Raw genomic sequence first — 11,808 nt, 5'->3', positions numbered from 1 at the left:
TTATCTGGCCCTTGGGGCACTATTTCTACCACTGTTACATTATTCTGCCAACTGACATTTGTTGTTTCTTCATTGCAAATAAGAGTCAAATTGAAATACCGAGACAGCATGGAGGATCCTATTACAGAGATAGCCTGTGCTTTGGAGAGGCCAAATTTTCTGTGCGTCTTTCCACGTAATCAGCCATAGAGTTTAAGTAAACTATATCGACTATTCAATAGCCAGTGAACCAGAAGGCTAATAAGGTTGCACATTCCAGAAAACGTAGTCACAGACCAGCAGGAAATACATCATAACAAAAAAAAATTAAAAAATGAGGCTCCATGCATGCTATAGGGGAGAGCAGGGCTGGAGCCAGGGCAGCTCTGGATCAATGGGAGGACTCAGATACGTTTAGGTTCACATCTATGCAGCTGTGCTTTATGCGTTTTTCAGGCGTGCTTTTTCAGTGCATTTTGCATTTTTAAACCAGCGTTTTTTATGCGTTTTTGCATGCAGTTTTCATGCATTTTTCGTTTTACATTTTTATTTTTCTCTTTAAACGCACAGTAAAACACATTGTATATAGATGGTTGCTAAGGAGGGGGCAGGGAAGCCGGCTGTTGCGTCCGTAACAACCAATGAGTCATCAGTTGTCAGCGGGGTTCCCCTCTGAAAGCTGAATAAAAAAAATTGCAGGTGAAAAAAAAAAATGGGGTTCCCCCCAGGTCCATACCAGGCCCTTCAGGTCTAGTATGGATTCGGAGGGGACCCCCATGCCAAATTTCATTTTTTTTTAAATGGCATGGGGTCTCCCCCAAAATCCATACCAGACCCTTATCCGAGCATGCCACCTGGGGGGTCAGGAAAGGGAGGGGACGAGTGAGCACCCCCCCTTCTGAACTATACCAGGCAGCATGCCCTCAACATGGGGGGTGGGTGCTTTGGGGAGGGGGGCTCTACCCCCCCACCCCAAAGCACTTTCCCCCCATGTTGCTGAGGACAAGGGCCTCTTCCCGACAACCCTAGCCATTGGTTGTCGGGGTCTGCGGCAAGGGGGCTTATCAAAATCTGGAAGCAAAGGGGCTCCCCCATGTGAACGGGTATCGGGTACATCGTACCCCCTACCCATTCACCAAAAAAGCAGTGAAATGTAATAAAAACACAAGAGACGGTTTTTGACAAATCCTTTAATAATAACTCTGTCTTCTCTAGCCGTCTCTTCCCACCGTGTTCTCCTCCCACAGTCTCCTCCTCGAGCTGTCTCTTCCTGCTATCTTCTCCTTCCTAATGTCTCCTCCCGAGCTGTCTCTTCCCAATGTCTCCTCCCCGAGCTGTCTCTTCCCAATGTCTCCTCCCCGAGCTGTCTCTTCCCACCGCCTTCTCCTTGAGCTGTCTCTTCCCGCTGTCTCCTCCTCGAATTGCCTCTTCCCGCTGTCTTCTTCTCGAGCTCTCTTCCCGCTGCTGTCTTTTTCCTCGCCGCCAGTTACCTGCTAAAAAAATTTTAAAAAGCTGCTCTTGTTCGGTTAATATCTTCATGTGTTTTGTTGTCGCCCGCGCTCTGCCGACTCTTATATAGCAATGGGGTGTAGCCATTGGTGATGTCATTGGATGGCCACGCTATATAAGAGTCGTCAGAGAGCGGGCGATAACAAAACAGATAAAGACATCAATAGCGCAAGAGCAGCTTTTTAAAAAAATTCAGCGGGTAACCAGCAGCGAGGAAAAAGCAGCGGGAAGAGACAATGGCGGTGGGAAGAGAGCTTGAGGAGAAGACAGCGAAAAGAGACAGCTCGAGGAGGAGATGGTGGAAAGGAGAAGACTTCAGCAAGAGACAGCGGAAAGAGACAGATCGAGGAAGAGACTGTGGAAAGGAGAAGATTGTGGGAAGATAGGGCTAGAGAAGACAGAGCTATTAATAAAGGAATTGTCTAAAACCGGCTCTTGTGTTTTTATTTAATTTCACTGCTTTTTTAGTGAATGGGTAGGGGTACGATGTACCCGATGTTAAAGCGGAGGTCCACCCTAAAATGGACCTCCGCTCATCGGAATCCCCCCCCCCTCCGGCGCCACAATCGGCACCTTTCAGGGGGGAGGGGGGTGCAGTTACCTGGATAATCCAGGTAACTGCACCCACTTCCGGGCTAGCTCTCTGCGGAAAGGGGCGTACGTTACGCCCCTTTCCGCAAGCGCCCGCCCCCTTCAGCAAGTGCCCCGCTGCCTGCTGGGAAACACACAGCTCCCAGAGGCAGCGGGGACCGTCCGGATTGCGCCGCGCGGCTCGCGCATGCGCAGTAGGGAACCGGGAAATGAAGCCGAAAGGCTCCATTTCCTGATTCCCATACCCAAGATGGCGGCGGCACGAGCGAGCGATCGGCTTCGGGTGCCGACATCGCGGGCGCGCTGGACAGGTAAGTGTCACTATTTAAAAGTCAGCAGCTGCAGTATTTGTAGCTGCTGGCTTTTAAAAAAAAAAAAAAAAACGCGGAGTCCCGGTGGACTCCCGCTTTAAGGATGTGGCAGCCAGCTTCCCGGCCCCCTACTTAGCAAACGGCTATATACAGTGGTAAAATAAGAACCGCAAAATGCAAAACACACAAATAATTGCATCAAAAATGCACCACTTGCATTTCTGTTGCAGCTCCATTGAAGTCTATTAGCCGCAAATCGCGGGAAATAGTCCCTGACCCTTTCTAAAAACGCATTGGCCGCAAAATTCATAGATGTAAACTAGTACCATAGGAAACCATGTTAAATGAACTGTAGTGCTTTACTGCAAAACACACTAAAAAACACATAGGTGTGAATGTAGGGTCAGTGTCTAACCACTTAGTTACTGAACACTTATACCCCCTTCCTGCCCAGGCCAATTTTCAGCTTTCAGTGCTGTCGCACTTTGAATGACAAAATGTTTATAATTTTTTTTCACACAAATAGAGCTTTCTTTTGGTGTTATTTAATCATCACAGGGTTTTTTTATTTTTTGCTAAAGAAACAAAAATAGACTGAAAATTAAAAATATTTTTTTTTTTCATCGTTTGTTATACAATTTTGCAAACAGGTAAGTTTTCTCCTTCACTGATGTGCGCCGATGAGGCTGCACTGATCGACAGTGGCACTGATAGGCAGCTGTGATAGGTGACACTGAAAATGAGGGACTGATGGGCACTGATTGGCAGCACTGGTGGGCACAGATTGGGACTGATGTCCCTGTAACAGAAGTCAGTTACCAGCTTTCTTCTTCTCTCCTCATGCTGATTGTGAGAAGAAAAAAAGCCGATAACCAGCTTCTGTTTACTTCCATGATCAGCTGTTTTTGGCTGACAGCTGATCACGTGGTAAAGGGCTGCTGTGATTGGGCCTTTACCCTGTTCTGTGATAAGCCATGTCCAAATGACTCGACGATCACAGAGTGCACCGCAGGGGGCGCGTGAGCGCGCAGAGCGATCACCGAAGGGCATCTATGGACGTACTCCCGGTACTGGAAGCCCATGCTGTAGCCGTCTTTTGGGTGTAGGGCAGGCGGAAGGTGGTTAACCGCTTAAGGACCTCCTCACGCCAATGTACGTATGCAGAATGGCATAGCTGGGCACAAGCACGTAAGTGCCCAGCCGTGGGTCGCGAGTGCGTCGCCGGCGGTGCACTCGTAACCCGGTCCTGAGCTCTGTGACAGTGGCTGTGGGACCCGCGGACCTAATCGCCGCTGGTGACCCGCGATTGGGTCACAGAGCTGAAGAACGAGGAGAAGTAAGTGTAAACAAAACTCTCCTCGTGCTTCCTACTGAGGCTGTCACTGATCGTCTGTTCCCTCTTGTAGGTAAAGACGATCAGTGACGTCAGACACCAAGCCATGCCCCCCTACAGTTAAAAAAACACACACTTAACCCCTACTCTGCCCCCTAGTGGTTAACCCCTTCACTGCCAGTGACATTTTTACAGTAATCAGTGCATTTTTAATTGTCTGACGTGTCCGCCATAATGTCGCAGTCACAATAAATCGCTGATCGCTGCCATTACTAGTAAAAAAAAAAATATTAACAAAAATGCCATAAAACTATCCCCTATTTTGTAGACGCTATAACTTTTGTGCAAACCAATCAATAAACGCTTATTGCGATTTTTTTTACCAAAAATATGTAGAAGAATACGTATCGGCCTAAACTGATGAAAAAAATGTTTTTTTTATATATTTTTGGGGGATATTTATTATAGCAAAATGTAAAAAATAATACTTTTTTTCAAAATTGTCGCTCTTTTTTTGTTTATAGCGCAAAAAATAAAAACCGAAGGGGTAATCAAATACCACCAAAAGAAAGCTCTATTTGTGGGAAAAAAGGACGTCAATTTTGTTTCGGAGCCACGTCGCAATTGTCAGCTAAAGCAACACAGTGCCGAATCGCAAAAAGGGGCTTGGTCCTTTAGCTGGAAAATGGCCCGGGGCTTAAGTGGTTAAAAAAACGCTCCTAGCAGCTGCTTCTAAGCATTTTTTTATGCTTCTAGTGCAAATATTGTTATCCTATGTGTCCATGCACATTATTTTAGTTGAAAAGCATTTTAGAAGCTTCAGCTTCTAGGAACAAAAAATAAACATTATATTTTTTTTTTTGCATTTTTGGGAGCGATTTGCCAGCAGGGAGCTTCTAATTGCTGCTAACTGCTACAACAATGCTATTCTGTAAAGAATTTTTTTTTCCTAATATTAGTACCAGAAAAGTATGTAGAAAAGAAAATGTATTACCAAAAGTTATAACTCTTTGTTCATAGCTAGGGGTGTTGTGGCCTGTGCTGCGACATGCTTTATTTTACATTGTAGTGCACTTGCTTTACCACGGCCTGGTTATTTTAAATGGACCCAAACACAGAATAAATCGCTTCTGCTCAATTTTTTATTTCATCTGACTTAGCACAGTTATACTCCATAGAGGCTTTGGGGTGACATGCAAAAGGAATGGCACTGTGACACATTACACTGTGCATAGTGTGTTTAAGGCGTATCTAAACTCAAGAACAAAAATTGGTAGTATTACAGCTTGTCCTTAGATGGTGTGGCTGCAATAATTTTCTTTTGTCATGCTTCTATTTTTCTTTATTTTAATCTGGTATTCCTACCATTACCCCTTGGTGCCGTCCGCATGCAAATATGCAGCCTGAGCAGGCGCATATATGCATGTATTGGTGTAAATACAGCTATGGCGAGAGCACCCGCCTTGCGCACTCCTAGCACAGTTACAAGCGAAAAGCTCCTGAACGCAAGTAGATCATGTGACCGCCGTGACAGCTAATCATGCCGGTCACATGATCATAAACCCACCTCCCGGCCCTGTAAAGGGTTTAGGTTGCTGTGAGGTGCCAACGCCAAGACGTTCATAAACTTCCTGTCCTAGGGAGACAACTGTACTGAGCGGCGTTGTCACTGTAGAACAGGGAGTGTATTAAGACTACATAACAAAAGAGATGGTGTTCTGTAGTCCATAGAGATAACAGGGAACAATGCTAACTGATACCAGTCCATAGGCACAGTGTATCAGACATTATCAGCCCACAAGATTTTTGGCTGAACACCAGGTAAGATACACCAAGGCAGAGCCAAGGAATCAACTGATCTGGAACTTGCTGAACAGCTACTATTTAATAAAATTCTTTCAATGGTATATTTAACAAACAAAAAGGCAGCAAATGAGAGAAATGTATTGTTAGAGTTTACAATACACTGTAAACATGCATTGCCATGGTATGAACAGAGTCTTACTGTTTGAAAAAATTGTTTACATTATTTCAAAAATTTTTAGGGCTTGTTCACATCATTTCTGTGTTCCGGATGCATTTTTGCATACATGTTTACACATGTTTGATGCACTTTCAATGCATTCCAGTGCAAATTTTTTCTCTTTTTTATTTTGGCACATGAAAAATCTCTATATTAATTAACCACTTGCCTACTGGGCACTTTTACCCCCTTTCTGCCCAGGGCAATTTTCAGCTTTCAGCACTGTCGCACTTTGAATGACAATTGCCAGGTCATGCAACACTGTACCCATATGGCATTTTTTATATTTTGCTAAATAAACGAATAAAGACTGAAGATTAAAGAAACAAAACTTTGTCATAGTTTGTTATAAAATTTTGCACTTGTAGCAGTGCCCCCCCCCCCCGTGTGGGGTCGCTAAGTGTAGTAGTTCCACCCATCACCCTGCTCAGCCCAGCATTCACTTCCGATCACTCATCACTGAACAATGAACAGGCAATCAGCTTGTTTTTGTTGTTTTATTGAGGGATTTTATTTGGATGGGGTAAAGGGAATATGGGATGCCCAGTTAATTGACTTTAAACAAATGAGAATCTGGAATTTGTATTTGCAGTCTCTAGAGCTCTATACTCCTCCAGCACATCACTTATGAGTCAACTTTGCTTCCTCTACTACACAATGCTTGATTCCTGGCACAACTCTGAATAAGGTCTAACAGTTCTGGATTCAACATTTGCTGGCAGGGGCCTGCAGTCCCCTTGGTGTAGCAACCAGTAGCAACTGAAATCTTATTTTTTGTGCTAGCTGGTGGACTACTGGCCACTCTGCCAACCCTCCTGGCTGGCAGCAGCCTCTCTCTAAGCCCAGTGACATCATAGTCTCTCCCTCTGGCTCTACATCCACTCCTGGCATGTCTCTCCCAGATCTTCTCACTGTGCCTGTCACCGACCCCAGATGGTCCTTCTCCTGCTCCTGGTCAGGACACCCCTTGTTTGGGTTGTATGGAGGGGTTCCTTCCCAGCTCTCCAAGTCCCAGCCCAAGATCACCCCCCCAGAAAGGGGGCTCCCTCAAAGGCCATGACAGCCTAAGCCCACGTACACACGGTTGGAGATTTTGCCAACCAAATCCGTCGGATTTTGCCCGTCGGATTTAGTCCGACGGATTGAGTCCGAAACTGTTGCATACACACGGTCGGGCCAAGTTGGCGAAAAATCCGATCTTTCAGAACGTGATGACATCATTTCGTTACGATGGGACTACATTCAGGCTAGTAGCCAATAGCTTTGATGTAGGAATTTGATCTGAGCATGCGTGGCACTTGGTCCGATGAAAATGCTCTACACATGATCGGATTAGGTCCATCCGACCCAGTTGGTCGGGAAATATTTCCAACATGTTGGAAAATTGGGTCGGATGGAGATTCAGACGGAATCAGTCCGATGCATACCACACACAGTTGGATTATCTGACGACACGGTCCGATAAGACTCATTCCGACAGATTCTCCGACCGTGTGTACAAGGGCTTACACTCCATCACTCAGTTCTTCCACCCGCCAACTCCTCCCCCAGCAGGCTCACCCCCTGCCAATCCTAGTTGGGGATTGGTCAGGGCTCCCAGATACACCTCATGCCACCCCAATCCTCTCTCCCCACCTCTTTTGCAGAACCTTCCAGAAACCAGAGGGAGGCGCCAGAGAGATGAAGCCACGTCAGTCACCTGCTGCTACTCTCAAACCACTCCCAGCCTTTCAGCTAGGTCTGCCTAAATGTACCTGCACTGGCTGTAACAAAAAAAAAACAACTACCTCTATCAACCTATCGAAGGTAGAGGGTGCTACACTCTGATGTGTGCTGATGAGGCTGCACTGATAGACACTGATAGGATACAATGATGGGTACTGATAGGCTGCACTGATGAGGTGCCACTGGTGGGTACTAATAGGCGGCACTGATAGTTGGCAGTGATGGACACTGATAGGCTGCACTGATAGACAGCACTGATGGGCACCGATATGTGGTACTAAAAGGCGGCACTGATAGGTGACAATCATGAGGAGCCACTGATGGACATTGATTGTCAGCATTGGTGGGCACTGATTAGAAGTGCTGGTGGGCACATGCAATTAGAGATGTTCCACTCTAACTACTGTACTTTTTAACAATTTCCTGAAAAAAGATACTCATTTCAAAACAATTATTTCTCCTCATAGCCCCCTCTTAAACTGGTCATGCACGCATAGATTTCTTTTGTTCAGACTACAGCTGAACAAAAGAAATCACACAGATTCCTCCATTCACACTAATGGCCCATACACATGAACAGATGAAAGTTTTCATATCTTTAGTAACCTATAGTATTGAATAGTAACCTATTAAATTTCTACTTGCGACTAGCAAGCGAAAAAAGTTGGACAATTTTTCGTCCGATTTTCAGATCGTGTGTACGGAGCAAAAACAGCATGAATGGTTGACTACCCCCTGCCAGCTATTGTATTCTGATAGCTAACACCCGTGGATTCCTGAGCAGTGGCTGCAGTCTATGTTTGGCCGTCAGTGTTCTACCGGGCTCCTTCACTCAGATCAAAGTTTGTCGGGCTGGGTGGTGGCAGTAGGGCAAACATTGGCCGATTCAGCAAGAATTCAATCCTTATACGACCAGCTTTACTTAAGCTCAATCAGACACTCCTGCCAATAGTCAATGATGAGCTTGGGTGTGTTTGGACTAGGATCCAAACCCATCTGTGCAAGCCTGCCACAGGAAACTGACACGTATATGGACCAATCATTCCCTGCCCTGCAGCTGCACGTATGCATACTGTGTGGCTGTGGAATGTCTACTTTCAAAAAAGGGGTCATTTGGGGGGTATTTGTACTTTCCTGGCTTGTTCGGGTCCCAAGAATTGAGATAGGCCACCAGTACATCAGGTGTGATCAATTTTTTATGATTTGCACCACAGCTTGTAGACTCTCTAACTTTCACACAGACCAAATAATATCCACTAATTTGGGTTATTTTTTACCAAAGATATGTAGCAGTATAAATTGTGACCAAAATTCATTAAGAAAAATTAATAATTTGCAAAATTGTATCACAGAAACAAAGAAATTTTCGGTCTTTTTTCATTTATAACGCAAAAAATAAAAAACCCAGAGGTGATCAAATACCACCAAAAGAAAGCTCTATTTGCGTTAAAAAAAAAAGACAAAAAAATCATTTGGGTACAGTCTTACGTGACTAAGTAATTGTCATTCAAACTTTGAGAGTACCAAAAGCTGAAAATTGGTCTGGGCAGGAGGGGGGTTTAAGTGCCCAGTAGGCAAGTGGTTAAGGAAGGTCTAGCTTGATGGCACAGGGGGCAGATGGCGGAGCCCTGGTTGGTCTTTTCCCGAGAGGAAAGGTATATAGGCACAGTGAAGAATTTTCATTTGGGTTTCTCTCCAAGTTTCATTGGGAATCAGTTGTAGGATCTTGTTGTAGCCTAATAGAAGTTTATCTACTGTGTCAGGGAAGTCTCTGCCCCAATTTGCTGCTGATGAGGATGCTATCATAGAAGTGGTCTTTTGCAGGAGAGGTTTGTAGATGATACAGAGATAGTATAGAAGCCTTCTTGGAGCAGATGATCTGTAATAGTCGCTCTGAATCTTTTGCGCTCCTCTCTGCATGAGTTGCGAATGAAGCTGACACATTGCCCAAAGTGGAAAGCATGAGACTGGGGAATGTTTCAGCAATGACTGATAAGGCGTGGGGTCGCCCCGGTCCACGACACATAGTGTAGACAATTTGGTGAGGCCTTTTTGTTGCCAAATGAAGAAGGGTCATTTGCCTTTCTAAAGCATTTCAGAAAATCCCTGCAGGCGCACTATCTGGTTGATTGTTGGAGGCTGCTCCATCCCACTGGGAGGGACTATAGAAGACCTTCTATCTATACTCCCTATCAGGTGCATCCATTGGCTCCATTATGTTCTCGGATCATGCTACAGTTTCCATTTCCCAGCATCCACTGTCTTCTGATGCACAGACATGGACCTGGTGCCTGAATGAGAGTATTCTGGATGATGCAGTAGCTCAGAAACAGGTCTCTAACACTATCTCACAGTACTTTGCGAAGAATCTGACGGGTGAGGTAGGGATGGGATCGATCTAGGAGGGGCACAAAGCAGTGGTTTGGAGGGAACTTATCTCCTAGGGCTCTAGGTTAAAGTGGGCAAGAGATGGGGAACTGAAAACCCTACTGTCAAAGATTAGCTTGATTGAACTTACAACAAAAGTGCCGCGTTACTCCGGAGCTGGCAACGGAACTGCAATCCCTTCGTCGGGAGTTGGCTAATTTGCTTGATGTTCATATTCGGGCTAGGCTGCGCAACGTCTCCCACAAATTCTACCAATTTAGGAATAAATGCCGGAGATTACTTGCGAGGGCTCTCAAATGTCAGAACAAAATATTAAAGCGCACATTTGAAAAAAAATTACAATCTTCGTTTGGCTCTTAAGCGTCAACGTGCCTTGGGGTCATGTCCACAAGCTTACTTCTGCGGCGGGCTCTTCAGTGGTGTATTTGTCGAACATAGCAGACGCTATTTACTATGGCCAGCTTTACCATCTCCCTGACACTCTACCTGGCTCCACGGAGCCTCAGAAGGTATCCTGCAGTACTTGGAGGAGGCCCACTTCCCACAGCTCACTACCCCAGATAGTGACCAACTGGACACCCCTATTTCCCTGGCAGAAATAGTGGCAGTCGTTAAAGACCTCCCTAATGGGAAGAGTCCGGGCTCTGAATGTATCTCCGAATGGTATTGGCCAGACTGGGTTTAGGCCCTAACGTGCTTTCGTGGATATATTCGCTGTATAGCTCTTCGGGAGCCAAGGTTAAGGTGCACAGGGTGTTATCGAACTCATTCCCCATTTACAACAAGATGCAGCAGGGGTGCCCTTTGTCCCCCCTAATTTTTTCCATAACCCTCGAACCACTGCTTAACAAAATACACCTAAACTATGCCATTAAGGGTTTTTACGTTAGGGCCGACAGAGCATAAACTATCATCTTATGCAGATGATGTCTTATTCTATGTCTCGGACCCATTGATTTCCCTCCCTAACATTATGGCTGAACTATGAAACTTTAATCTGCTTGCTAACTTTGAGATAAACTATAATAAGTTGGTGATTCTACCATTACACATGCCTTTGAGATTGTGTACACAGCTGTAAGCCTCATTCTCCTTAGCCTGGTGCCAGGCCTCTTTAAAATATTTGGGTGTCTATTTACCTGCTCGGTGTTCCCAGTTGTACACCTGTAATTATGCCCTCCTGCTTTCTACTATCAGAGCGGACTTGCAAAACTGGGACCGCACTGCCTTTTCCTGGATGAGTCAGTGTCGTAAAGATGAACGTATTGCCCCGTATTCTTTTCTATTTACAAATGGTGCCCATTTCATTGCCCAGGTCTTTCTTCTCAACCCTAAACAGTTTGTTTTTGAAATACATCAGTAATGACAAAAGTCTTCGCCTGGCCCTTTTGCACGATACAACGCCCTAAAAGAGGGGGAGGTATGGGTGTACCAGTCTTTCATAAATATTATGAAGCAATAGCTCTGCAAAACGGATCTTGGACTGGTACCACAATGCGGCCACTAAATTATGGGTCCTGCTTGACAAATTCCTAGCAGGCCATAATTTATCTCATGCCCCATGGCTCCCCCGAGACTGCGCTGTGCTAACAGATCCTATGGCTATCCAGGCTTTAGCAGTCTGGGATGCCTTAAACAAGCAGGCACAGCTTGCACTTATGACTTTACCCCTGGCTCCCTTCCCCTAGATTCACTCCGGGGGAATATCCCTCCGTTTTCAGGACTTGCTCAGCCGATGGAGAGATGAGATGTGGCAGGTTTATCAGGGTTTGATCAGGGTTTATTGCCACTGGCTACTCTGAGAACACAATATGGATCTTTTTCTATGGATGATTGGCACTATAGACAGCTCCAACACTTTGTTCACAGCCAACCCCAGAACATTCGTTCCCCTACTACGGCATCCCCCTATGAGCAGCTCTGTATGTCTGCCTCTGCGATTCCTCATG

This window comes from Lithobates pipiens, unplaced genomic scaffold (genome assembly GCF_037356315.1).
Source record: "Lithobates pipiens isolate NorthernLeopardFrog02 unplaced genomic scaffold, aLitPip1_a1.2 Scaffold_13, whole genome shotgun sequence".
Lineage (NCBI taxonomy): Eukaryota > Metazoa > Chordata > Amphibia > Anura > Ranidae > Lithobates > Lithobates pipiens.
This window is presented reverse-complemented; position numbering follows the sequence as displayed.